The sequence below is a fragment of the Acanthopagrus latus genome, unplaced genomic scaffold (assembly GCF_904848185.1).
Source record: "Acanthopagrus latus isolate v.2019 unplaced genomic scaffold, fAcaLat1.1, whole genome shotgun sequence".
Taxonomy (NCBI): Eukaryota; Metazoa; Chordata; class Actinopteri; order Spariformes; family Sparidae; genus Acanthopagrus; species Acanthopagrus latus.
The window spans coordinates 1-27,278 of NW_023504052.1; the positions used below are offsets into that span (position 1 = coordinate 1).

At 42.8% G+C, this 27,278-nt stretch overlaps 3 long non-coding RNA genes across 19 annotated transcripts; 2 read left to right on the top strand and 1 right to left on the bottom strand.

Moving 5' to 3' along the window:
• Nucleotides 1-255: 255 nt before the first annotated feature.
• Nucleotides 256-3,634, top strand: LOC119015868. 5 transcript variants are annotated; one of them, XR_005073549.1, is made up of 10 exons: nucleotides 256-372; nucleotides 552-834; nucleotides 971-1,079; nucleotides 1,365-1,445; nucleotides 1,812-1,909; nucleotides 1,991-2,223; nucleotides 2,315-2,492; nucleotides 2,645-2,738; nucleotides 2,946-3,035; nucleotides 3,573-3,634. It is a non-coding gene; the product is annotated as an uncharacterized LOC119015868 (long non-coding RNA). The 5 variants fall into 5 exon arrangements; XR_005073551.1 differs by adding an exon at nucleotides 1,655-1,690 and having other exon boundaries at nucleotides 267-834; XR_005073548.1 differs by having other exon boundaries at nucleotides 267-834; nucleotides 2,315-2,558.
• Nucleotides 3,635-3,731: 97 nt separating this feature from the next.
• Nucleotides 3,732-6,968, top strand: LOC119015867. Its single transcript, XR_005073546.1, has 7 exons — nucleotides 3,732-3,933; nucleotides 4,078-4,158; nucleotides 4,324-4,415; nucleotides 4,513-4,630; nucleotides 5,125-5,283; nucleotides 5,555-5,790; nucleotides 5,911-6,968. It is a non-coding gene; the product is annotated as an uncharacterized LOC119015867 (long non-coding RNA).
• Nucleotides 6,969-8,281: 1,313 nt separating this feature from the next.
• LOC119015869 lies at nucleotides 8,282-25,495 on the bottom strand. 13 transcript variants are annotated; one of them, XR_005073557.1, is made up of 10 exons: nucleotides 25,348-25,479; nucleotides 25,165-25,256; nucleotides 23,978-24,525; nucleotides 12,685-12,759; nucleotides 11,808-11,991; nucleotides 11,230-11,348; nucleotides 10,765-10,872; nucleotides 10,059-10,138; nucleotides 9,191-9,234; nucleotides 8,282-8,416 (listed from the first exon to the last, which is right to left on the bottom strand). It is a non-coding gene; the product is annotated as an uncharacterized LOC119015869 (long non-coding RNA). The 13 variants fall into 13 exon arrangements; XR_005073556.1 differs by having other exon boundaries at nucleotides 23,978-24,161; nucleotides 25,348-25,362; XR_005073555.1 differs by having other exon boundaries at nucleotides 25,165-25,495.
• Between the last annotated feature and the right edge of the window lie 1,783 nt (nucleotides 25,496-27,278).

Sequence of the window (27,278 nt, forward strand, 5' to 3'; positions counted from 1 at the left end):
CTATGGAAATGTTCGAAAAGTTATGTACAAATGTTTCGTGCATCCCACGAATATCAAAAGTCACTAGTGCGCAGTTCCCGCAGTGAAAAATGGCTTCCATTCCTTTCATTCATAGTGGAAAATGCAGCATAATGCAGCATTTTAAGGCCATTTCGCCATTAAAGTGCGTTTTGATGACATTCCTAGTGAAAAATCTGCATTTTGTTCTCATATTACTCCTTCAGTGAATATATGATCTTTCGTTTGTTAGTTATTACGTTCTTTCAGGTTTCCATCATTGCTATGGTGGTTACTATGGACTCTGCTGTCGCTGATGTACTTCCACCAGTTTTTTCTTCTTCTTTTTTTATTGCCAACCTTCTCCTGCTTCAGGTAAGAACGCAACTGTGTTAGTAAATCAGAAATGCAATGAGCTATATTGCCTTGACACCAATCAGTTTTGTCAATAACAAAGTTTGACAAATTTAGATAGATAGATGTACTTTATTGATTGTGACTAGACTAGGCTTTCTTGATTGTGCTCTCACTCTACTTTTATTACTGTTTTACAGATGACCAGTTTCTCTCATCTCTCAGTCCCTCTACCTTCCTTTACACAACCAACGGCTCTTTTAAGAGCCAACCATTTGTCAACAACAATATCAGAGGCAAGCTGGGACAGAAGTCTATACCATATAGGGTGCACTTTCCCCACAGATCAGAGATGGAGGATTGAGCATCTTTTAGTTTTGCTGTTTCGGCACTATGGCAGCAGATGAGGCTACCCTTAAGGAGCTGATCAGAAAGGCACAGAGCCTGGCAGAGCATCTCAACTCACTAGTCGAGCCTGCACAGGTAATGTAACAGCTTCAGTATCCTGTTCCATGCATGGGGATCAGATATTATAATGCATAGCAACATTCAAGAAGTTACTTGTGCAGGAAGTCTTTATGGTTTACCTGCGTTACTTTAATTATATTGTGCTTTTTAGGTGAACAAAAGAAGATCAAAACCACCAGTCCAGATCTGATGGAGAAAGCGGGATAAAGATGGCAGCATTATTGCCCAGACCATCAAGTCCTCTTCATCCAAATCCCGTGGTTAGTTTATTATATCCAACTCTGCATAGCGTACTAAGCATTTTGTTGTAATAAGGTCAATGAATACTACCACAGAAGAAGATTGTGATTATACTGGGTAGCTCTCAGTTGTGGATGTATTTAACTTTCTGAATGCTCAGCAAGGTTTTGCTGAAAAAGAGCAGACATGTTTGGCAAATCTTTCCTCTGTAAATTGTTCATTTCCTGAGCTGCTGGAACCAGTAGCAAACTGGCATTATGAATAAACATTGTTGGCACCCTTCACATTTAACTTTATCTTTTCAGGTGGAAGGCCCAGATGACTTTACCTCAGTGTTCCTGAGGGGACATCAGTGGAGATGCCTGATGAGGAAGAGGCAGGACTCAGTAAGAAATCATAATCTTTTTGTCTTATAGATTCCCATGAGTTTTGGCATGACTGGTCAAACAATCAAGCATTGTGGTGTGATTTCTGTGGGGATCCACCAATCCAAGTCTGTAGAATACGATTTATAGGCCTGCACATCTCAGCATTGCCATAATGCTTAATGTGGAATGGCATTTTGATGGCTTCCACATGCCTCTGCCACCAACAGAAGCTGCAGAAGGGGGCTATTCCCACCACACATGCGGTACTATATACATATAATCTTTTTATTTTCTTTACAAAACTCTATTTATTTTTGGCATCTTGAAAAAAGACCCCTATCTAATTTTGGAATTTTTAAACCTCTCTTTTCCTTTTGTTGCTAGAATATTGCCAATGGAAATGCCACACCAGATTTGTGACTCCCCCCCAGAGAATGTGTCTGTCATTGCTGGGAGGCCTGTGGTGTTCATCAACATGAAAGGTAACTCCATACCATTACCTCTACTTCCCTATGGTTTTACCCCCCTCCAATATAACATGAATGGATGCTTTTTTCCCCCAGGACGAGATGATCTGACCCTCCCAGAGCTGTGATGTGGTGGCTGCTGTGCCAGCTGGACCCCAGGGCTGTACCATGTCCAAGTCAGTGGCTACTGGCCTGCCACCATCCATTTCCATACCATCTATGATGTAGCTATGATTCAAGCTTTACGGGAGATGAAGTTGGCTGCTCCAGGGATTTCCCGCCTGACCTTTATGAGAATGCTGGAAGCACAAACAACAGTGTATGGCAGGGTGGGCTGGCCTACAGTACACAACATTTACCATTCCCTCCTTTTAATTCTGCATGTTAGTGTAAATTTGTCTTTGATGATTCTTTCAACAGACTGGTAAAGTTTGCTCAGACACATTTTTCCAGAGCTTCATGGAGCGGGTCATCAGCTCCTACGAAGTGGACAAGTTGTGCTCAGAGCAACCATTCGCCTGCACAACCTGTCCCCTCAGATGTTGGCTGTGTCTGTGGATGGAAACAGGAAGCACTACTGCTTCAAAAAGGGTGGACAGTCAGTGTATATTTCATGTTTCATGGTCTAGGCATGTCCATGTCTCAGCTCTCATTTGTTACACCAGTGAGCACATGTTCATTCTTCAGCAATGCTAACATGAAATGATTGGCATCATCCTTGCAATTTATATTTCCATGTCTGATCTTTAGCTCTGAGGAAGGGGGTTATTTTGACGGTGTGCTCATCTGCAAGGATAACGAGGTTGCAGTATTTGCGGACGACCTCCAAAAGAGGGCCAAGCATGTAAGAGCACGTTTTATTTATTTTTAATGAAATATATTCTCATTACACTTTGTATACCTTAAGTCAAATTTTATTTTAGGTAAGAGCTACCATTGACTATTATTTACAATTACTTGCATTCTGCAGTTTGATGCTGCAGAATTACACCCAAAGCTGTTAAATAAATGAAACATTAATGTGACCATCCTCACTTTGTCCTTTTTGTAGTTGCCAGGTAAAGGTGTTTGTGGCAGGTCTCAGCTGAACGCAGCAAAGGAGACAACAAGCAAGAGGGCTTGTTCCAGCCTTGATGAGCAAGTATGTTATCTAGAGCTTTCCCTTTTCACAGTCTTACATTTTGTGGTAGTGCGTTGTTTTCCACCCTTTGCTTACACTCTGGCCCCTGTGAATTTCCCCGTTGTTGGACTAATAAAGGAATATCTTATCTTATCTATAATGATAGGAAAATAGCTAATGGGAAACATTTTAAGATAAGACTTCCTTTATTGTCCCACAATGGGGGAAATTCACATTAACCCATCCTTCCTGTTTAGAAGCAGTGGGCAGCCATGGTCCAGGGACCAAATGCCTGTGTCCTCATCAAGGGAAATGGCAGTTGCAACAGTTAACCAGCATGCATAGTTGGACGAGCTGCTAGACTTGTGCAATTAAGACTTAATATGATGTTATTAACTGTTTTGGGCTGCGTCCACACTGGAGGTTTTCCAAACAAAATGATTTGCTTTTTCATAGGGAGAAAAGTAGCAGTAATAACATTTAATAACGCATACAGAATTGAAGAAAAGGCCGAATTATTGTTAAATTAAATTAATTTAATTTTTAATTCTTCCCCAGGGTCTAAAGTAGCAGTGTGCCGTCGTGGCATTATCCTTCGGGCCCTGAATATGTACAGGCAAGTATAAAAACACTTTGTATTTTCACTACAGTTCCATTTATTTCAAATGCTCATCAAGTGACGCTTAATTAATGCAATGCTGTTAAGCAATCCCACAGGGGTGAGATCGTTGTGTATGTGATGTTCCTGCAGAAGGCAATCACAGCCAGTCCACCAGCCTTCTTCTGCATGGACGTAATATGCAAGTACTGGCCTTACATCCAGAGAATTGCTGAAGCCTGCCCAGAGTACAGTCACCTCACCACCGTGAAGGCTCTGTTGTCTGTGCTCCATGCCAAAGCACATGGCATCGAGTGTGAGGTATTTTTTACTCATCCCTTGTGTTTCGATGCCAGTAATTTCTCCTTGTCAAATCCAATCTGCTTGATTACAGAGCCAAAACAACAATGCATGTTTCCCTGAACTCAGATTAATAGACTGCACTGTATATTCCTGAAATGTCAGATAACCTGGGAGAGGAGGTGGAAATGGTTCATTCCTCCCTGTCCAGGACCGCCATACTCACAAAGTTCATGGGCAAAGGAGGTTGGTTGTAGGCTTCGATATTTCATATTTGATATTTTATTTGCAGAATAATCATATAGATAGCATGACTTGACAGCAGTTACACTAGTGGAGCCTTTTAACGGCATTGTTGTTAAGTGGAGCTGCTAGGCATGCATCATTTTTGTCTTTTTTTGTCTGTAACAGCACGCACAGACATGCTAACTGTCCAGATTATGGACTGGAATAAGAGAAAGATGGAGAACATGTGGAAAACCTTGTGCACAAGATTTCGTAAGGTAACCATCTTCTTTCAGAAAAGCAGCCACATTGCTATATGAGTGACAAATGTCACTCTTTAAAGTTTAATTTCCCCCATCCCTCCTTTTCCTACAGACACAGCAGAATCCTGAGAGGGAGAGGCAGAGCCTAGAGACCCTCAAGGGAGAGATGTCTGCAAATGATGGGACTGTGGAACAGTGGGTCAGAGATGTCCGGGACTGGGCTGAACATGGTAGGTATCATTAATCAGACTCCGTACAATATGTAACATTTCCGCATTACAATTGAAACAAGCATTTTTGCTGTTTCTGCACAAAGCAACATGTTCGGTCAATGTTATGGACCATGGCAATGTCATTTATGAGCATGTTCTTTCTTTGAGTTGGTGTTGTCTGTTATGTTGATTTCCTTGTATAATCTGTTGATTTGCAGTACGCTGTAACTTCAGTGTTCTTCTGTGGTTTTTTTTTATATATACTTTAATCAGGGTGTCCGTGTAAAAGAGAGCAGTCTCTGAAGGGCCTTCTCTGATGACAGAAATCAATCAGTACAATGTTCTTGCATAACTCAACATTGCTCTGTGCTGTAAAGAACCCCCTGCAGCCAGTAATGATTCTCGGCTACAAGTGAGATCAAGAACTGAGGAGACTTCTCTGGGACTGAGGCAGCTTATTAGTCTTTTTGTTCTGGCCTCATTTTTCTTTTCTTCTTTTTTTACATTTCCAGATGGTGTGGAGTTCCTTGCCAAAAAAATATTTTTGATAAGGCAATGCACATAAGAAGACCTGAGGAGGAGGTGATGATCCTTGCTGCAGAAGTAACAACAGTGGGAGTTCCTCAAGAGAAGGGAGCAGACATTGAGAGGTCTATCCGTCAGCACTGAGGGTAAGCCATTACCCGTTACAATAAAAACATCAACAGAACACACTCATCTACCCAAAGCTGTTTTTTTCTTCCATAGAAAGATTTAAGTTGTCTGTTTTGCTGATTTTTTTAATGCCGTTTTCAGGACTCAAACAGATCTCACATGCATCTCACTGGAAGATATCATGTGATCTATGTATGTGTGTAACATACAGGAAACTTGCATGTATTTCAAAGAAGAAAAATATCAATGTAATTTAGACTTTTTAATATTTTGTTAATTACTATGAAGGTAGCCACTGCAGCGTCTCTGAAGAAGGACTTCGAGGTCTTCAGGCAGAGTTCAACAGAAGAAGGTCTCAGCTGCAGTCTCACCTTTTCACTGTGAGAAATAAATACTTGCACGTGGTAAGAGCAGGACTTGATGGGTCTGCACTGGACCCTGAAGAGGGAGAAGAGCAGTTTGAGGAGCAAGATCTAGCAAATGATGTGGAGAGCTACTCAGATGAGGAGGACATGGACATGCAGGTAATTAAGGCCATGATATTGATATTGACATTGTTTGATTATTCTGTGACAAATGCAGTGCTCCAGGTTTGTGTTTAACTAATTCCTGTTTATCTTCTCTTTTTCTCCCAAATAAAAAAGGGACTGGACAGTGCTGTTGGGGAATAGAATCCAGAGGACAACACACTCCTAATGACATGCCCATTGAAACTGAGTCTGGCACTTATTATTACTATTATTATTACTATTATTGTTATTATTATTACTATTATTAGTGGGCAGGTCTAAGTACAGACAGCTGTGAATACACCTAATGTGTCTTTAATGCATCTTGAGATCAAATCACTCCAAAAAATCACATTCCAGTATTTACAGCAAATATTTGATATTCTGCGTAATGCTGTAGCGCCACTGCCTGTGATCTTGTCGAATGTTTATTGTTTATTTGTTTTGGTTTGCTGGTTCAATCCCAGCACCCTGTATATCCCAGTCAGGGATGGACCATAACTCTGTATATTCACTTGAATACTTACTGTAGACCCTGAGTGTACTTTTGACCCCATGACTTGTCTATGAAGGTTCATGGTACTTTGAGCCTGTTTTGAAATCAGTGGATGAATTTTCTTTTCTTTTCTAAGAATAGGCAATAAACTGTTTGTCACAAGAGAATTACCAATCATGTCAACTATGCCTACACTAGCAGTCAAGTTTAAAGTGCTTGCATTTATTTCTTTAGTTATTTATTTATTTGAAAAGTTTGATTCAAACTTGGATGAAGATTCCTCACCAAAGCATGTCTGTGTGGCTTTATCTCTTCACAGCTGAGGTTTCTGAAATGAAGAAAGATTCACATTGTTTGAAATGTTTGCTCTGTTTACAGCACACAAACTTTGTAGCATGTGCTACAAAGTCCTCAGTTTTATTCTATAGGTTCTACAGGGAAGTCAGTGCATTCACTGGATTGTCTGAGTCATTAGTTTGTGCAAATGCATTGTGGCAACAACACATTAAAGAATGCTTGAAGACTTAAAAACAAGCACTTGGAACACAAAGTTTGACCAGATGTACAGTATGTAGTATGTATCTATGCACTGACTCAATTAAATGGACTTGTCTACTTTGTCCACCTCTTTTTTCAATGTTTATTCATTGTCTCTTCATGGTTCACATAAAAAATAAATAACTAATATTAATAGCCATTCATGCCTCATCATTCCTGCACTGAGGACACTTAATTTAGAAAGATAGAAATATTGTTGTTTTTTAAAAACATCTAAAGTTTGAGTTTATTTGCATGTTAAAAAGGAAAAAGAAGCTCACAGGCTACATGAAAAATGGGGACACAGGCTCTATTAATTTCTGTTGTGTCATTGCTGTGTACCGTCAGCGCCATATTCATACTATTCAATGCTGCTGTCCGCCGCTCTTGGGGTATGTTCACTAGCTGGAACGTTTAGCTAACACACGTTTGTTATTAATCGATCTGATAGATTGAGCTGTACGGTGCATCGTCTCGTTAGGAAGCCACATTATATTTAAACCAACTTTAAACCACATTATCACTCCACAGCAACAAAAATGGATCCAAGTCATGAGCCCCGAAAGTTCTGAATTCACACGTTGCCGAATCATTTTAAACCCATTTTTCCCCCATTAACAAACTCATTTTTTATATGAATGTTTTCCCATTAAGTCAGTATGGACGTTTAGAGCCACTGTATTCCCATCCCCCGACTGACAGGATGATCTGAGATGATCAAGATTATTCTAGATTGTGGTACCTATATCTCTCAGTACACACTTTTGTACACATATCTCCTAATTTGACCTTGTGCCCCAATAAAATATCATAACTTTGAAGTTATAAAAGCACATTGACTTGACATTGACTGCCGTTTTGAGTACATTTAGTCCATTTCCCAATCCTACTTAATGGTCCTCTATGGTCAGGATTGCGTTGGTATTATTGTACCTAGTATCCTGTGTGCACACTGTCAGCTTTAGACATCTCCTGTAGGTCTACAGATGAACTTGATATGAGAGTTGAAGCTTGTTCAAAAATGACTGAATCTTAACAGGACATAGCACAAATCAATGAAGGATGAGGGACTCCTTTCACTCTTAGAGAACTGAATTGCAGATAATCATCACGTCCACTAATACGAACCTTCTTTTTGTATTACGACTGGGTTTGACTTTCGTCTTGTCTGGTTGTGTGAATGTTGCTGTGGCTGTGTTGGTGAGGTCTGATCAGTGTTGATGGTTCCTCCGACCTGCCTTTCGCCAGGAAACAGTCAATCACACTCCTGCATACAATCGAGTGAGTTCAGCCCCTGCTTCTCGTCCCCTCCTACCAACCAGGATGGGCTTAGACACAAATGCTCATTAAATCATCCGATTTCTGAAATAAGGCAAACTTGTTCATTAGGAAACTAAGTGATGTGTCAGCTTCATTTTTTTAAACCATGTTCTTCACTTAAGACATACTAGGGTAAGAACTCAAGCAGAGAGATGAGCCTGCAGCAGCACAACTTTAATGGCAAGAACAAACCAGAACATTACAAAATGAAGAACACATTAAAGGAAAGTCTTTGACATCTAAGTGAGGTCATCTTGTGTCACCCACCAATCGGCCCATCTCAGGTGGCTACAAGAAAGAAACGATGGAAAACAGGAGAATTCTTTTTAGTACGAGTTGATTCAGTGTCAAGAGATCATAAATGACTTCCATGTATTGACATATGCACAGAAACATGAGTGGCATTCATTGGGTTATTTGGATGTCCCGCTTTCACTCAGTAATCAGAGAATGAACTGGTAATCAAGCAAAGAAAGCAAAACCACTAAAATCAGTATTATTCAATGTGGTTGTCTTGCCAGTAGGTCAGGGGTGCCTGCGGGACTGAATGTCATGGTAAGGACAAATAAATAGCTCCAAGAGCCTCTCTTACAGGCTGATGTCTATGTGTGTGTGTGTGTGTGTGTGAAGATGTGTTGGGACACAGGAGTGTGAGTTAGAGCTAATAAGAAGGTTGAGGGAATGATCCCAGACCCCTGCAGGCTGCATGTTGAAGTATCTTGGGCAGGACACCCTAAATTGTGTCTGTGTGTATGTGGATGGTCATCAGTCTAGTGGCACCTTGCATGGTATCCTCTGCCACCAGTGTATGATAATATGAGTAAATGGGTGAATGCTGCTTTGAGTAATTACAAAGACTAAAAAAGAGCGACATGCAGTAAATGCAGTGCATTTAACCATCCATGCATCAGATTGTCAGAGGAATGTCATTATAGGTCTGGTGTTTATGAATGTTGCACTGAACTGTAACTGAACTATACTTGGACCCTGTATACTTTCACAGCTACCCTGCATCGAACAGGCAAGCACAAAATGATGTGTATGATGAAGCTACATACATACCACTGAGGGCATGGCACCCACTTCACTTTGACCTCCAGCATTCCCTGAAAAATAGCCAATAGCCAAAATGCATCAGACAAAACATTCATAAGCACTTTTAACAGGTATTATAACAATCCTAACAGCTGACATTATAGACTGCATTCCATGTATTTCCAGTCTGGTTCAGGAATGTGAACATCAATCAGCTGAATTAAACATTAAAGTGTAACTTTTTTCAGGTTAAGTCAAACCAGTTTATATGGGTATCTTGCAGTCTTGATTCAGCTCCATGTCTTGACATTTTAGTACAAAATATTCTGCCATTCTCTATTCTTTCAGCACAGTGGTTGTTGCACTGTAAGCATGGAGTCCACAGATGTACCCAGTTCAATGTTTTCCCATATTTACTGTAACACATACTGTATTCATGATACATGTTGCTCCTCCCTGTACTGCTAGACAAAAATGTACAGTATTCAATTAAAAACAAAAACAACTTGCATTTCGAGTCCTTTGTGACACGATTCTGGAATATTGTCAGATTGTCATGAATATGAATTTCATTTCACTGTGGCAAAGACATGGGGGGGTGAGGTACCACTGTGATGATTTGTGTTTGTCACAACAGTCTTTCCAGATGACCTCTCTCAGCTTGTATCTGCACTACAACAAACTGTAATAGTCAGGACACGTATAATAACAAACCTTATCAATAATGGATAATGTTGCCAGCATATCATTAACTGGTCAAAAGGACAGACATATTGGGACTGCAATTGATCACATCAAGGCAAAATACCATATCTACATTTGGCTTAACTTGAGTGAAAAAGTGATGGATATCAGAAAAAAGGGTTAAATATACGTAATACAGATGCAATATTACCTGCTAGGTTGACTGGATTGGGTCTGTTACTACGACCTGGGGAGGTGAGGGGCAAATAAAGAAGATGCCTAGGACACAGCCTATAAAAGGAGGTTATTAAATGTTTATTCAAGGTTATACTATTTAACTCTCCCAAGGCTACTTTACATCAATTGGTGTAAAATGGTTTAATTCAGAAGTCAAATGATCACTTTTGCTGCAGTTTTTGATCTACTGAATTTGTTTCCCCTAGTCAGTGGCAAACTATACTTTCAAATATAGCTGACCAATTCATCAGAACAAAACAAAATTATAACATGGACTAGTGCAAGATCCAAATAGCAGGAGGAGCAGTATTTGTTAAAGGCAAAATGTGTGTGAAAATAGCACTGTGAATTAAGTTTTGTGATTGTAGTAGAGACACACAGCCTCTTGATGTGAACTCGAGACTCTGGTAAAGCTCCAGCAGACTCTCGTGTTTCCAGTGCAGACTGACAGCAGCTGTTCATTGCTGGTCAGTTCTGACTACCTGCTCTGTTTGCCTACAGTGAGCACTGATCAGTGGGTCACACTGTCTGGTCAGTGTCTTCTTTCCTCCCACATCACACAGCACCAAGCCCGCTACTGTGGATGTCCAGTGCAATCCCTCCTCAGCATCTTGCCATCTGTTTTAGTATTTGGAGAATTATGCAGAGGGCAGAGGAAGGCTCAGACCTGGAAGTCTTACCTATTTGCTTGAGTGCAGAGCACAGCTTAGGGGGATGGGGCGAAGCAGAGGGCAGGGGAGTTGGTTCAGGAGGGGTCTGGGACACAATACTGGGTGCAGGCACAGGGTCTAGTGTATGGTGGGGATAGAGAAAATAAACAATAAATAAAACAGTTAAGACACTTTACTGTATCATGTAAAGGTGACAGAAACTTAAAAAACAAGAAGTGGTAGCATTTTGTAGGTGACCAAGTATCTCAAGTTGTTATGGCGAAAATATTCACAAAAACAAGATCCAAAATAATTATAATGCCCTCTTTATTACGAACTCAAACTTCCGTGAATCTTGTATGAAACCTGGCAAAATGGATTATTCTTTGTTCTATCATCAGGGTGCAACATCCATATTGGAAAAGAAACTACTGGGCACACATTCCAGTCCATAAAGTATCTTGTCTCTTGCAGGTGTTTCTCATGAAGTCTTACCTGTTTGCTTTCGTGTCGAGCACAGCTTAGGGGTAGAGGCTTGGTCATGGGGGGCTGGGATGAAGCAGAGGGTCGTGGAAGTCCAAGTGAGGAGGAGGGAGAGGGTGCAGGTGCAGGGTCTAGTGTGCAGTGGGGCAAAAGAGAATAATCAACAGATACTGAGTCATTCAACAACATTTTTTGCATTACTGCCTATTCATAAGTGCCAAAACAGACACTGCATAACACTTTGCTGGGAATCAAATGAATAACTTACGAGGTGCAAGAAAATATGTGTTCTTGAGAAATCCAGATTTTGTAAGAGTAGCCAAATGAAGCCAAATGACTCAAAACTTCACAGACCTCACAGCTATTGTTGTTCAAAGACATGTTTAGTTTGGTGCAAATCTGGAGAATTGGGGCGTTCACAAGTAACAAGTTACTTCCTATTTACCATATGTTTTCCTCAAATTCTATATGGTGTTCATACTGTCAAATTTCTCGATACATTAAATTGACTGGCTGTGATGTCGAGCTGGTATCATTCGTGTGCAAGTTGGTTGGTGCATCAATACTGAACCAGAAGAACTACAGCTTACCAGAATCCGTGCAGCATCAAAAAGTTTGGCAATATTGCCCCCTTTCTTCAGCTCCTCTCCCCATTCCTTCGTAGCCTTGTTCTTTGCCTTGATGATTTTTTTTTTCATGGGCTGCTGTGCCCCACAAAGACAGACGTGTTGCTTGCAAGATATGCAAGTTTTCATTGTGGATCCTGGCATTCTGCTGAAATGGAAAACAAACAACATTAGCCTTCATCACTAGACCATGCATACAGGGTCAGTTTATTACTCTCAAGAAAAAACGAATCTACTGTTTCAATTAATATGATTTAAAGAGAGACAGACAGAAAAATACGCAATAATAAACACTGATTGCAAATATTGAGTAGGATCATATCGGCCTCATAGTGAGACATGTCAGGTTCCTATAGATATTGTATTTCACCAAAAATATCAAATTATTCCTGACATTAGCAGTTGGCAACATTACTGACTTTTTGATATCCTGGATGTTTTATGTTCTACAAATGTGTGAGAAACAGCTACGATAAATAAAAACACAATAAGATATCATAGAAAATGTAGGAGATTCTTGTAATGTTATGATAAAATATCATTTGCCTACAGTAAATATTATAGTTGATGGTTAAACCTAACTTGCTGAGAGCGACAACTGAGCATACAAAGGCAAACTTTAACCATGTGCTAACTTTATTTAGCTTCATTGCTAATGCTAGTTAAAGGTAAGCTTGTCTGTGCTGTTAGCTTTAGCTCTTAGCTAACAGTCAGCGCTGTGCTGCTAACGTTGGTTTCGTACTACTGTTGCAGGCAGAACCAGTCCAGACTAGTCAAGACTGGTTAATGTCAGAGTTTAGTTTGAACTGTACTTAATGTCAAAAGATGAAGGTGTGCTCACCTCTAAGATGGATGACGTGTTTTCAGCCGGCAGCGTAGATCCACGCATCATCAACTCAACAGCGCCACCTTGTGACTTTTGGACGAAACAACCATGAAACTAACCAAACCAATTTCCACTCACATCTGTGTTTCACTTTGTTTGTTGAGCTTAATAAATAGTGATGATTACTGTTAATGTAACACATAATAAAAATGGATAAGACATTAAAATAGAGGTAATGTTTCCCCCCTGTGACGCAGCACCGCAAACCTAATAATAATAATCAATAATGATCGACGGAGAAATCTTGAAAATTAAACTCATTTATTTCGTACACGCTGACATTATAATATCGTCATACTGAGGCTTACAATATCAACACTATCTCATGAATGTGTTATGTTAACTATCAACTAATTAAATTGGGCTGTAATGAAGCTAGTATTTCTTTTGGCAAAAAATGTAATTAATTTAATTGCTTATAAATCTTTACCTTAACCCAGCTTTAGTGATCGTTTTTCCAAGTCATAATGAATGCAACGTAGAGGACATTCTGATGCTCTAATAACCAGCATACAGCGCACCGGTCACGTGACTACGGCTCTGTGGCAAACATAGGAACGCATAGGAAAAGATCCTGCTGTACTTCTGGTAGTTTTTAGTACCAAAGCTGAATGAGAGCTGGCAGCCTGCCATGATGCAATGTGTGTATTTTCAGATTTTCAACAGTGAATTGCTTACTCAATTTGTGAAGCCACTGTTGTGTTGCCACTTGTCAATTAGCTCAGAGTGATAGATGACAGTCTTTGGTTCCAGAAGTGGTGAGTTCAAGCCTGAAGTGGTCACAAATGAACACTGTTGTCAACTGTCTTGTCTTCCTATTCTCCTGTTTGTTGCTCAGAATTGCCTGCATTTGCCAAAAACAGCCCGGACCCGAACCATCACTGCACAGCAGCTATAATTATAAATCTGTATTTTCATTCAGTGGTAGAAAAAAAAATTGTGTATAATGATCCTGAACATGTCACACAGCCATGAACACCAGGGTGAGCCCAAACTTTTTTACAGGTATCTATAGACTCCAGATGAACTGAAATGCTGGCTTTAAACATCCCCTTCCCTAAAAAAACAATAATCCCCACACCCTTTATCCCTCTCCCCCCCTCTCCCTATAGCCAAAACCCCAACACCCATCAGGCACAAAATTTTGGGAGGAAACGATGGGTTTCTTTTGGGGGTGAGGGATTCACGAGCCCTAACCCCCCACACTTTGCCTTGACGTGGCATCGGTGGTGCTAGGTAATGTCCATTGACATTGTACATACAGCCTGACCTGGCCATGTTTACTGACCTCAACCACCCTGGGAATGGACCTAAACCCAACCATCTCACACTTTGGCAGATGTCACCCCCACAAAGTTGGAAAATTTCAACTTTTGTTGTAGGTATTGTCAGAATCTTATATTGAAAAGTTGGCCTTTTTTACCTGGCTCTACCTAAAAGTTAACATCTTTTCAGATTATTTAATATGTTGGGCATGCCATCCATTCATGTGTATTGGGGCCATTTTCCCAGTAAGCCAATATCGCAGTGCCAGTATCCAGGTATGCATTTATTTGTGGTAGTTGCATTTTTGGGCACCAGGGGGCACTTAATCAAGACTCTGGAGGCCAATATTTCAATATCATCCAGTTTATCATTATTAGACCCTAACAATATGAATCTTAGGCACAGGCGGCCATTTATTTAAAATGCATTGGAGTTGTCTGCAAAGATTTCTATTGGCCCTCAGTGTGACTCTGTGGACCCACAGTGTCCTGCCTGCAGGTCCCCCAGAAGAAAAATGCTTATTAAACCTGATGATATTCATTTTTTTTTTCAAGGGGCCTTTTAGGACTGTCATATATAAATATAAATATAAATATAAATATAAATATAAATATAAATATAAATATAAACATATATATATATATATATATTATTTATATTATTTATATATATATATGACATAAAGATAAAATGCAGCGACCCTAAAGGGCAAGTGAATAGGCTAAGAGGCTTCAAACCCCCACAGGACTGGCCCCCGCGGAGTGCAGGATCAATGACAAAATGTTCAGCCTTCAAGCTTGAGAGGAAAAAAAAGTTCGTCTGGCTGAACCAAAGGAGATCTGGGCCCTAAGAACTATACAACCTTTGACCTCCTGCAGGTGTTGGGGCTGGACTGGCTTGTTAAGTGGATACTGAAATCCCCAATAATTAAGATTTTATCTGAGCGAGACAAGATCTGCAATAAATTCACTGAATTTTTCTAGGAACTGAAAGTAAGAGGTCTGTACAGTACAACCAGGTGAACACCTGTTCCCTGGATAAGGCTGTTAGTATTTTGATGAAGATGGTTTTTAAAACCAGAGCCTCAAATGAAGTAAATTTAATATCCTGGTCGCAGCTTAAACTGAAAATAGATTTGTAGATTACAGCAAACACCTCCCCCTTGTTTAGAGGCCCGAGCAACATGGGCGCAGTTATAGTCAGGAGGGGAGTGCTTCAATTAATGGCAGAAAAGTAGTAGGTTTCCAGTCATGTTTCACATAAGCCTGTCACATCGCGGTGAGGTTGTCCTTGTCTTGGGATCTGTCTTGTGAACTTCCTGTTTTATTTTGAAAGTAACTCTCCTCTCGTTTCAGGTCACTTACCCTTTCTCCTGTGTCATTGGTCTGACGTCATCCCTGATTCCTGATGTTTCCACCTGTGTTCCCCTCCCTCATGTGTATAAAGTCTCTGTCTTCCCCTTTCTGGTCAGGAGTTTTGAGTTTTGAAGTTTGAATTTTCATAGCCTTTGTTTTTCCTCGTTGTGAGAGATTTTTTTGTTGATTAACTTTGATAACGCAGAGCAGCTATATTTCATAGCCTGTTGTTTCCTCTTCGGAGAGTTTTATTTTGTAATTATTTATATCTAAGAATTTTTCTAGAATAGAGTAGATTCCTCCTCGGGAGCGCCTTTTGTTATTTCATGTTGTATGTTGTTCGTCTTGTTTGTCTTCTGAGAATTTTCATAGTCGTTTTGTTTTCATTCTTCCTGGAGAATACCAAAATCAGATTAATAAAATTTGATTGTACTTTCGCCCACTCTGCATCTGAGTCCTATTTTCTGTCCAAGTCTGTCAGTATACTTAGGCCAGCTATGGACTCAGCAGAAGCGGGGCGACTCTCAGAACTGTTGCGGATCCAGGAAGCTCGTCTAACTCGCCAGGAGGAATTCCGACCGCCATGGCTGTTAACATGGGGCAACTCTCGTCTCAGATCAGGAAATGCTGGGACAGCTCTCTCGCCAAAGCCCCTTCACCTCCGACTCCGCCTCCTCCAGCATCCCGGAAGTATAAGCGGCAACTGGAGGAGCTCCATGCCAAACTAGCTTCTCCCACTAAGTACGCCGTGAGCCCTGGACTTTGTCAATCTTTTCTAATTGACTGCTCAATTCATTTTGAATTAACGCCACAAGCCTTTTTGACCGACCGAGCTAAGGTGGCGTTCAGATGTCACATCTAACTGGGAGAGCTAAAGCTTGGCTTTCGGCCGAATGGAGTCGAAATTCAACAGTAATGCGAGTCATAGATGGCTTCCAGACGGCGCTGAAAAAAGACTTTCGACCCCGTGAGTTCTAGCAGGGAGAAGGCGCAAGAACTCAGCACACCTGAAGCAAGGTAAAGACTCGGTTTGTGATTATGCATTCATTTTCACACTTTGGCTGCGGAAAGTGGGTGAACGATGCTGCTCTTTAGTGATACCTTCCTAAAGGGGTTATCGATTGAAATTCAAGATCTGCTCGTCCCTTGGATTTACCCACCGATCTGGACGCACTCATCGCTCTCGCCATTCGCACGGACAACCGACGCACTCAACTAAGAAGGCACCGTGAAGGTAGACGAGGCGACAGGGAACCCCAAACGCTCCAAGGATCAAAATGGCCGACGCCGCACCGGCGTCTCCAGAAAGTCTTCTCCCCACCGAAGAGGAACCCATGCAATTGGGAAGAGCTCGCATATCCTTGGAGGAAAGGCAGAGAAAAGACACAAGAGGGTAGATGCTTTATTGCGGAGAAATGGGTCACCTCGTCAACTCTTGCCAGTCAAACGGATCCAGGGGGTGAGTTCCAACCAGTTGCAAGTCTGCTGTTCGTGTTCTCACTCCAGTACCATTAATTCGCATAGACATGAATTTGATTGACTCAGGAGCGGATGAAAGTTTAATGGACTATAACCTAGCCAAGAAGCTACATTGACTACCAGCCTCTAGCCAGGCCTATTCGTGCACGATCCCTGAACGGAACTGATATTTTTGTCATCACGCACATAAGCAACCCGGTTAAACTGTCCATTTGTCATCATCATGAGATATCCAATTCCATTTATTCACCTCCACCTCTCACTCTCTGATTCTGGGGCAGCCTTGGCTTTTTCTTCATAATCCCCACATAGACTGGAAGAGTGGCCAGATCAGAGGGTGGGGGGAGGATTGCACCGAACACTGCATTTCAGAACCAGTTGCAGAAATTAACTTATTCTCCACCAATCCTGTCCAGAAGCCGAATATCCGGACCTGACCGCCGTTCCAAGCTGTTACCACCATCTAAAAGAAGTTTTTAACAATGCTAAAGCATTGTCTCTGCTCCTCACCGCCCATATGACTGCGCCATTGAACTGATTTCCTGGATCTAACCATTCCGAAGGGGCGACTTTACTCCATATCCGGACCCAAGAAGAAGGCCATGAACGAATACATCACCGCATCTCTGAAGCCGGACTCATTCGCCCTCATCTCACCGGCAGGAGCCGGGCTTCTTTTTCGTGGGTAAGAAGGATGGCTCGCTCGCCGTATTGACTATAGTTCATTGAACGATATCACTGTCAAGAATCGATACCCGCTCCCTCTGATGACTTCTGTCTTCGACCAGTTGCAGCAAGCCAAAATATTCACCAAATTAGATCTTCGTAACGCCTATCACCTGATCAGAATCCGGGAGGGAGACGAGTGGAAGACAGGTTTCAACACCCGAGTGGACATTACGAATATTGTGTTATGCCTTTCGGGCTGACTAATGCACCCGCTGTTTTTCAAGCCATGATAAATGACGTACTCAGAGACTTCTTGACCAGTTTGTCTATGTTATTGGATGACATTCTGATATACTCACCCGATCTTGCTTCCCATCAGATCCATGTAACACAAGTCCTCGAAAGATTGCTTCAACACGATTTGTACGTTAAAGCAGAAAAGAGTGTTTTTCATGCCGAGACTGTCTCGTTCCTGGGCTTCATTGTAGCCCTGGAAGAGTTCAGATGGATCCGGCTAAAGTTAGCCGCTGTGAGCCGAATAGGCCCTACCCCAGATCAGCCCGCGAGATAAGGGTGGCAGCAATGTCCTTGGTATTTTGCTACTTTTACAGGCGGTTTGTCAGAGGTTTTAGCTCAACAGCTGCTCCTCTCTGTGCTCTTACCTCCACCCAGGTCCCGTTTGCTTGGAATCCGGCTGGCCGAAAAGCATTCCAGGAAGCTAAATCACTGCTTCACCACAGCTCCTATCCTCACCGGTACCGGACCCCCAGAGACAATACGTGGTGGAGGTAGGACGCCTCTAATGACGGAGTTGGAGCAGGTACTGTCCCCAAAGATCTGAGAAGGATGGTAAGATGCACCCCTGCGCGTTCCTGTCCCAACGACTATCTGCAGCAGAGCGGAATTACGGACGTGGCAATCGGAACTGCTGGCAGTGAAACTAGCGTGGAAGAATGGCGACATTGGCTAGAGGGGGCTGAGATACCTTTCATTGTCTGGACTGATCATAAAAATCTGGAATTTATTAAGAGGCCAAAAGATGAATTCTCGCCAGGCCAGGTGGGCGCTGTTCTTTAACCGCTTCTCTTTTACCTTGTCTTACAGGCCGGGATCCAAAAACGTGAAACCCGATGTGCTATCCAGACTCTTTGATCCCGAGCCAAGGGCCAAGCAAACCGAACCTATCCTGCCACTGAACTGTGTGGTAGGAGCGGTGACCTGGCCTATAGAAAACCAGGTAAAGCACACAAATGGTGGAGCCCCATCGCCTCGTGGCTGTCCAGACAACCGTCTATTTGTTCCCGCAGAGCTACAGTCACAGGTGATTCATTGGGCTCACACCTCGCTGCTTTCATGCCATCCGGGGGTCAAACGAACCATGTACGTCATCTCCTGGAGATTTTGGTGGCCAGCAATGGAGTCGGAGGTCCGGGAGTACATAGAGGCGTGTTCGGTCTGTGCTCGTAACAAATCGTCATCCAAGGCCCGATCAGGACTCTTACAACCACTACCCATCCCATCCAGACCCTGGTCGGACATCTCCCTGGACTTCGTCACTGGGCTCCCGGTCTCTCAAGGAAACACCACCGTACTCACAGTGGTGGATCGATTCACTAAGATGGTATGTTTCATTGCACTCCCGAAACTACCATCAGCCAAAGAAGCAGCAGAAGTCATGATGACGCAAGTTTTTCGAGTCCACGGATTCCCAAAGGACATTGTATCGGACCGGGGGCCCCAATTCGTATCCAAATTCTGGAAGGAATTCTGCAAGCTGATCGGGGCCACAGCGAGCCTGACATCAGGGTACCACCCAGAGGCTAACGGCCAGACCGAACGACTAAACCAACAATTGGAAACCGGCTTCCGTTGCGTGGTCCACCAGAACCCCTCGACATGGAGCAAACACCTGGTCTGGGTTGAGTATGCCCATAATTCACTACCCACTTCTGCTACTGGTCTCTCTCCATTTCATTGTGCTTTCGGTTATTCACCACCTCTCTTTCCAGACAATGAGAAGGAAGTCTCGGTTCCCTCAGCATATGCCATGATCCAACGATATCGCCGCATCTGGGCAGCTGCCAGACAGGTTCTCATCCGGCAGGGAGATCGGGTGAAGAAGTATGCCGATCGGAGAAGACGCCCAGCTCCTGATTACCAGCCCGGGCAAAAGGTTTGGCTATCAGCTAAGGACCTCAACCTCAATGTGACTTCTAAGAAACTGGCGCCTCGTTTCGTAGGGCCATTCCCAGTCACCAGGAAGGTTGGACCTGCAGCGGTTCGTCTATGTTTGCGTCGGTCCCTGCGTGTGCATCCCACATTTCACGTCAGCCAGGTCAAGCCGGTAAAAGAAAGTAGGTTGGTGCCTACCACCACGCCCCCACCACCACCCGAGGGTTCATGAGGATAGATAGCAGCACAATACCCACATGGCAACATGGAAGGAGTTGGAGGTCATTTTGCAAAGTGGCTGACAATAGATAAGTGAGAGATGGCACTCTGAGGCTGAGAGATAATATGTTTGAGTAATGCCTTATTTATATTGTATTTTTATCACTTGTTTCTTTCTTCAGTTTTTCTTTGCTGTGATATTTTTGACTTATGTTGCGATAGACTACTCACGATGTGTTAATAATCTATCCTGTACGACAAACCAGATATGTTCACTACCACTTTGTAGCTGTCTGTAGCTCCACTACTTTTTTATTTTCTGTTCCCTAGGCAACAGTAACCATAGACATATATTTGTTACATTCTACTCTGGTGCTCCAGTTTCAGAATAAGAGCATACATGGAACATCATGGAATATTACATCTCCCTTCAACAGAAAAAATAAGCTATGCTTATGCAAGTGACAAACAATAAAATACTTTGACAGTCCGTCTAGAACATCAAATAACACAGTATGCTGCTGTCTTAAGTGTTCCAGAGTGCAAACATTTTTTTGTTCAAATAAGTTTAAAAAATAATTAATATTCTTGCAGGAACATTTTTTTCAAAACACAAGTTAAAATTCATTCATTTTCATTTAAACACATATTCAAACTGATTTTCATTCAAAATGCAATATTCAACATTTTTTTAAAGAAAGTTTATAAGTCAAAGGCTTTCCTTGGCTTAATCACATGGCCATATCTGGTACGATAAGGCCCAGAGTGATCTGGCTCACTCACAGACACAGGCTGTTGCTGGTCATTTTCTGCGTCTTGTCCAGTGTCGTCCTCACTGATCTCTGGCTGCTATGTGACAGGTGTGTGGAGCTGATCAGATGACGTCGGTTCCATTGCCAGTTCTGGTGTGGTAGCTACGTGGTGTTTCAGCTGGTTGAGTGACTGTTGCTGGTTTCCATGTGCCATCTCCTTGCTGGAAAGGGATGGGTGCCCTGGCATGTAGTAGTGATAGGGGTTTTGTAGATCTGCTGTAGTGCCCTTTTTGCTGCTGTTGGCAGCTCTCTCTCCTTGCTCTTACAGTGTCCTGGGGGGTTACCTGAGGTCGTAGATGTTGAGTTGTGTTGGGCAGGGTAGCCTGCGACTCTTCAGGATTTGAGCTGGTGATTTGAGTCCATCTTTGTGTTGGCGCTGCAGTGTGTTTGGCAGATGTCACGTTGTTTAACCATATCCTCTATCTGCTGACTCACACCTGGCCAAAACATAACGTCCCGTGCTCTGTGCTTACTTTTCTCCACTCCAAAGTGTCCAGTGTGTATGCAGCGTAGCATGTGAGGTCTGAGGCTGTGTGGAATGATTATCTTCTCACCTTTTAGAAGGATGCCATCAGCCTCAGTGATTTCATCACGGTGGTTCCAATACTCACTGACATGTGGGTGACACCTTTTTCTGGTCTCCGGCCAGCCTGGCCAGATGACCTGCTTGAGAGTGGACAGTTGCTCGTCTTGACTAGATGCTGTTCTGATGTCGTTCATCCTGTCTGCACTTACAGGTGCTGCACTGATCACTGTGTGTATCTGAGTCTCCATAGCTTCAGATAGTGAGCTGTCCTCATCATCCATGGACTTCCTGGACAATTTGTCGGCCACCAGGATTTCCTTGCCCGGCTTGTGCATGAGAGTGATGCTATATTTCTGCAGTGCCAGCATCATGCGCTGTAAACGTGGTGGTGCAAGGGCTAGTGGTTTTCGGCTTATGGCCTCCAGTGGTTTGTGGTCTGACTCCACGGTTACATTTCGCCCACAGAGGTACTCATGAAACCTCCTACACCCAAGGTTTGGGTCAGTCAGTCTCGAGCAGAGCCGAGTCTTTGCAAGAGTAAGTTTTGAAAAGAAGAACTGGAAATCTCTTGCAGAATCCTTCAATGATTTCTCAGTGTCTTGTGCCATGTCAGTCTGAGACGGTTCTCTGAGATAAACTGACTCTTTGGAACAGCTCCATTTTTTCTGGCGTGTGCAGCTCCACAGCGGCAGCGAGGCGCTTTACAAATTCACCTTCGGCATGAGGTTTCCAGCTAGCCTGCGTCACATTGTCCTGGTCTGCTCACGGTTTGGATAAAACTGCTTGCTGGCCAATCAAACCTCGGCGAGTGGCAACTTTATCCATGCGCACTTGTCCTTTCAACGCATACAGTTTTGCATGTTTCACGCTATAATGACGCTCAAGGTTTGAGTTTCCATTACTGCTGAAGTGTCCCCACAAACCAGGCACAAGGACCTGCCTTTCACTTTCACTAAGAAGAATTCATTCGTCTATTTATCCTTGAAAGAGCGAAACTCAGCACCAACTTTTCTTTTCTTACTCGCCATCTCCCGTTTAGCTGACGTGAGTCTCCTCTCATTGTTGGTACCTGTCAGTCACTGAGGACACAACGCGATGAGGTGACACGCGATGACCGTTACGCTGATGTTGTGTTCAATAACCTTGGTCATGGCCCGGAGAGACAGACACCCGCCCCGGGGGCATTTAATTGCACATTTGAAATAACTTATTAAGTAACTGAAATAATTTTTTGTGAATGTATTTACGGATTGCCTCGCGGGCAGGACCAAACTGTCTCGCGGGCCGTATACGGCCCGGAGGCCGGAGGTTCCCCATCCCTGATCTAAATAGTAGCATGGTTTGTGAAGTGTAAGTAACCTTACTGTGATGCTTAATCAGAAGTCTGAGCATGGATTAATTATAGGAATGTTGTTTGAAAGATTTTATTGTATATATTTAACGATTATTAACCTAATCATAAACTAAAGAGTATCACCATTAGGGAGCCTTAGATGATTTAGGCTACTATTCTAACAAACCAGCTGACTGAACTATGTTTTAGCATCAGGTTTGATCAATGGCCTATCTCACATATGTGTCACATGTAGCCCAACACCTGGCTCACGTTCTGCTTTAGGAAAATGTAACGCCATAATTGTAGGCTAAGATTGTCTGAATGCTCAATGTTGAAGCATATATAACTATCTGGATACTAAATACAGTTCATTTCAACAATAAATTGCTATTTCACGACAGTTCACAGGAATGTGTCGCACAACTGAATATGAGGCAGCTTCTGTCGGTTGGAATGGATGGGCCAAATGTAAATTTTAAGCTGATGGATCTTCTTCAAAAGGAGCATGCTGAGCTACATGGAGGTGCTCAAGTCATTAGTGTTGGGAGCTGCATACCCTCCACAATGCAATGAAGGCGGGCTTCACAGCATGGCAACTTGAAAACCTCCTGCGAGGGATGCACTTTTTATTCCACAGAGAGGAGTTCACCAACCTCACCAGGTTCTCTTTCTGCGGCCATAGATGGGTCGACAATGTGCCAGTGGTAGAGAGAGCAATAGCAGTTTGGCCCATGCTTCAAACATACGTGGATGCTGCAGAGAAGAAGAAGGTCCTAAAACTCAGCACGGCCTCATACAACACCATCTTGGCAGCACAAGGGGATCCTCTAATCATCCCAAAACTGGAGTTTTTTCTTGCCATATCAAGAAGCTTTAACTCCTTCTAACCAGATACCAAACGGACAAGCCAGTGTTGCCCTTTTTGGCCAAAGATTTAACTGAGCTCTTGATGGTAATTATCACTGTCAAGATTTTGATCAATTAATTAGAATTTGATTAACCTGTATCAATTGATAGGAAGGACTTGGTCACTAACTGCTAGTTGTCCTTATAAGAGTTTACTGCAGCGGTGAAACGGGAGCTCCTACAGGACCGAACCCCCCTGCAGCTGACCAACATCGAGGTGTCTGAGGAGGAGAACTGGGTCTCCCTTAGAAATCTTGACATAGGCCTGGGTGCTGAGCCATCAAGGTAATTTTGTTGTAGGTTATTGGGTTTGGCTTTTTAGAGGTGTATATGTGTATTGTGATGCCTGCACAAATCAACCAGCAATGTATGTTCAGTACAGTATTTCTAATATCATCATAAGTTTACTAAGATTTAGATTTAAAAAGTAAACATTTCTGTCAAATCACTAATGTGCATGTTCCTTAATGCTCCTTGGATGCAAGATAGGTGAAATTTCAGTGCTCACCTTCAGGCGAGAATGTTTGCAGTGCCTGGTTAAGGTGGTTAGGAAGCTGCAAGAGAAATGTCCCCTGAAATCCGCTGTGGTCAGGCAGATTGCATGTTTGGAGATCCTGAGTGGTGCATCACACAGATGAAGAGTATAGTGCAAACGTTCATCCAGGGAAAGCAGTTGGCAGGTGGCATTCCAGCTGGTAAGAAAGTATTGTATAGGGACAGATAGGTTATGCAAATTGCTTAAGAACTTGTGCTAGAGGTTTAATTTGGGATTTTCTGCCTTTTTACCCTGAGCATGAAAGTGTCTTTGCTTTTGCCAAATTAAATGAACTTGTAGATCTATGTGGATACTATTATGTGATGCTGTGTTGTATGTATTTTGTCAAATGGATGTTGAAGAATGGAATGTAATAATGGTGTGAATAATTGTATCTTAATTTTCCTGTCAACATTGTAGGTAGGTGATGTCATCATTCAGCAGTTCACATCCTTCCTCTCTGTTGAGGGCAGTGGTGAAGAATTTGTGTCCTTTCGACCACTGAAACAGCGTGTGGATGTCTGAGGGAAAGGCAGGAACGAAGATGGACGAGCTAATTACAAAGTCTAACACTCTTCGCAGAAGATCTAAAGACAAAAAAGCTGAACTGGCCCGAACTGGACAAAATAATAGAGGAAAAGGCCACACAGTTGAGGCACTTGTAAGCCCCCCCCATGATGTTGAAGTGGTTAATGATGTTGAATCTCCACATTAAGGAACTGAGATCTGTTTGTAAGTTAATTTCAGATATTCATCCTTTGTTACAGTGTTACAGCAGTAATGATTCTCAAGTGCACTCTGACACCAAAGTGCTTTACTTTTCTTATTCATGGATGATGTGCCGGGTCAAACCAGCCAAGCACCAGAGAGCTGTGTCATATTACTTCATTTATGTTGACATTTCTCATGTTTTCAGTTTTACTGTCACTTCTACCTGACATAGTAGGAGACTGTCGAATAGAGCCATGGATTCAGTACTCTGTATATAAAAGATATGTTGAAAAATCCACAACTGGAATCTCTCGGTCTCTCTGTCTGTCTGTCTGCAGCTCAAAGTCGTGTTGGTTTTAAAAAATGTTGTGAAGGTATTAAATAAGGTAGTAAAAGGTATTAAATTCAGCTTAAGAATTTCTGTATAAACCACGGACAACATGTCTTACCATCATGCAGTTATCATGTCTATGTCTTCATCCTCCTCTTGCTTGTTTTATTCTTCCTCTGGATCATATTCCTCACTGTCCTGTCTTTGTCCCTGGTGTACAATAGTGCTAGCATTATAAGCGCTAGTGCTAGCTCAAGCTGCACTTGATTTTAAAAACAACTCAGTTTGCAGCATTTTTCACCTTCAGCCAACAGTGCTCTCTTAGATTTGTTCCTGTTTCTCCGCTCCCCCCTTGTGTCTCTTGATGCCTCGATTCATCTTTTGCTAGCTTAATCTCAGTCAACTTCCAGTCTCCAACTTCCAACAAGCACGCAGACGGTCTACTCGATTCAGTCTTCAAATTCCCAGAAGGCATTGCTTCATTTTAACTTTTGCAAACAAATAATCAGATTTAAAAAATGCAGGTAGATTTGTTTTATTTCAAAACATGCACGTTTTTGAACATTTGAATAAGACATTTAGCTACAAAACAATCAGAATCAGAATCAGAAAAAGCTTTATTGCCAAGTACGATTTTACACATACGAGGAATTTGTTGTGGTGATATTGGTGCATGCATCAAATAACTATTAAGTGAAAATATAACAAATTAACAATATAAACTATTTAAAGAATAGAAAATATAACAAATTAACAACATAAACTATTTTAAAAAGTAGAAAATATAACTATACAATATAAATATATATACACAATCTGTTTTTTGGGTAAAAGGATAAAAGGAGCAGACCGGCTGGCAGTGAACAATTACAAGAATGATGTGCAATGAAAATGTGCAAATGAACAGGATGTTCAAGGTGAGCGTTAATGTAACGCATAAAGTTATGGTGCTGTCAGTGTGACAGTAGAGTCAGTGGTAGAGGTGGAGTGTGAGGAGTGTCAGGGGGGATTCAGGCCTTGTTGATAAGGCTGACAGCAGACGGGAAGAAACTGTTCTTGTGGCGTGAGGTTTTGGTCCTGATGGACCGCAGCCTCCTGCCAGAGGGGAGTGTCTCAAACAGTTTGTGACCGGGACGGGAGGGATCAGCAACAATCTTTCCTGCACGCCTCAGGGTCCTGGAGGTGTACAGGTCCTGAAGAGACGGGAGGTTGCAGCCAATCACCTTCTCTGCTGACCGAATGACACGCTGCAGCCTGCCCTTGTCCTTGGCGGTGGCAGCAGCGTACCAGATGGTGATGGAGGAGGTGAGGATGGACTCAATGATGGCTGTGTAGAAGTGCACCATCATTGTCTTCGGCAGACTGAATTTCTGCAGCTGCCGCAGGAAGTACATCCTCTGCTGTGCTTTCTTGATGAGGGAGCTAATGTTCAGCTCCCACTTGAGGTCCTGGGAGATGATTGTTCCCAGGAAGCGGAAAGACTCCACAGTGTCAATAGTGGAGTCACAGAGGGTGATGGGGGCAGGTGAGGCTGAGTTCTTCCTGTAGTCCACAACCATCTCCACTGTCTTTAGAGCATTGAGCTCAAGGCTGTTCTGGTTGCACCAGGTCACCAGGTGGTCAACCTCCCACCTGTAGGTGGACTCGTCACCAGAGATGAGACCAATGAGGGTGGTGTCGTCCGCAAACTTCAGGAGCTTGACGGACTGGTGACTGGAGGTGCAGCTGTTGGTGTACAGGGAGAAGAGCAGAGGAGAAAGAACACAGCCCTGGGGGAATCCGGTACTGATAGTCTGTGCATCGGAGATGTGTTTTCCCAGCTTTACACACTGTTTCCTGTCAGACAGGAAGTCAGTAATCCACCTGCAGGTGGAGTCAGGCACGTTCAGCTGGGAGAGCTTCTCCTGTAGCAGAGCTGGGATGATGGTGTTGAAAGCAGAGCTGAAATCCACAAACAGGATCCTAGCGTAGGTTCCTGTAGAGTCCAGGTGCTGGAGGATATAGTGGAGGGCCAGGTTGACAGCATCGTCTACAGACCTGTTGGCTCTGTAGGCAAACTGCAGGGGGTCCAGGAGAGGGTCGGTGATGTTCTTGAGGTGTGAGAGCACAAGGCGCTTGAAGGACTTCATGACCACAGAGGTCAAGGCGACGGGTCTGAAGTCATTAAGTCCGGTGGTCCTTGGCATCTTGGGGACAGGGATGATGGTTGAGGTCTTGAAGCAGGCTGGCACG